The sequence below is a fragment of the Pteropus alecto genome, unplaced genomic scaffold, assembly GCF_000325575.1.
Source record: "Pteropus alecto unplaced genomic scaffold, ASM32557v1 scaffold109, whole genome shotgun sequence".
NCBI lineage: Eukaryota > Metazoa > Chordata > Mammalia > Chiroptera > Pteropodidae > Pteropus > Pteropus alecto.
Genome location: NW_006494608.1, coordinates 10,846,941 through 10,848,464, shown reverse-complemented (window position 1 = coordinate 10,848,464; position 1,524 = coordinate 10,846,941).

The window sequence follows — 1,524 nt, the reverse complement described above, 5'->3', positions numbered from 1 at the left end:
GCAAATGGTAAGATTTCTTTTTTTTTTTTATGGCTGAGTAATATTCCATTGTATATATTTACCACCACTTTATCCAATCATCTACTGATGGGCATTTAGGTTGCTTCCATATCTTGGCTATTATAAATAGCACTGCAGTGAACATAGGGTTACATATATATTTTTGAGTTGGTGTTTTGGTTTTCTTTGGGTAAATATCCAGAAGTGAAATTGCTAGGTCATAAGGTAGTTCTATTTTTTATTTTTTGAGGAACCTCCAGTCTGTTTTCATAGTGGCAGTACCAATTTGCAATCCTACCAAGTGTGCATGAGGGTTCCCTTTTCTCCACATCTTCACCAACACTTGTTGTTTTTTGATTTATTGATGATAGCCATTCTGACAGGTGTGAGGTGACATCTCACTGTGGTTTTAATTTACATTTCTCTGATGATTGGTGACATTGAGCATCTTTTCATATGTCTATTGGTTATCTGTAAGTCCTCTATGAAAAAAATGCCTATTCAGGTTCTCTGCCCATTTTTTTTTTTTTTACTTGGATTGTTTGATTTTTTGGTGTTGAGATGTATGAGTTCTTTACAAATTTTGGATATTAACCCCTTATCGGATGTATCATAGGCAAATATCTTCTTCCATTTAGTAGGTTGCTATTTCATTTTGTTGGTCATTTCCTTTGCTGTACAAAAACTTTTTAGTTTGATGTAATCCCATTTATTTTTCTTTTATTTCCCTGCTCAAGGAGGTATAATAGAAAAAATATTACCAAGAACAATGTCAGAGAGTTTGTTGCCTATGTTTCCTTCTAAGAGTTTTATGGTTTCAGGTCTTACATTTAAATCTTTTAATCCATTTTGAGTCTGTTCTTGTATATGGTGCAAGAAGGTGGTCCACTTTCATTTTTTTGCACATATCTATTCAGTTTTCCCAAAATCATTTATTGAAAAGACTGTCTTTACTCCATTGTATATTCTTACCTCCTTTGTCATAGATTAAATGAGTGTATAGATGTAGATTTATTTCTGGGCTCTCTGTTCTGTCGATCTATGTGTCTATTTTTTATGCTAGTACCATGCTGTTTTGATTACTATAGCCTTGTAATATAGTTCAATATCAGGTAGCATGATACCTCCAATTTTGTTCTTCTTTCTCAAGATTACCATGGCTATCCTGGCTCTTCTATGATTCCATATGAATTTTTGGATTACTTGTTCTAGTTCTGTGAACAATGCCATTAGTATTTTGATAGAGATTATGTTGAATCTGTAGATCGCTTTGGGTAGTATGGACATTTTAATGATGTTGATTCTTTCTATCCATGAGCATTATATATGTTTCCGTTTACTTGTATCTTTTTCAATTTCTTTCTTCGGTGACTTATAATTTTCTGAGTACAGGTCTTTTACTTTCTAGGTTAAATTTATTTCTAGGTATTGTTTTTCAAGAAATTTTAAATAGGATTGTTTTCTTCTCTCTCTCTCTCTCTCTCTCTCTCTCTCTCTCTCTCTCTCTCTCTCTTTCTTCGAGTG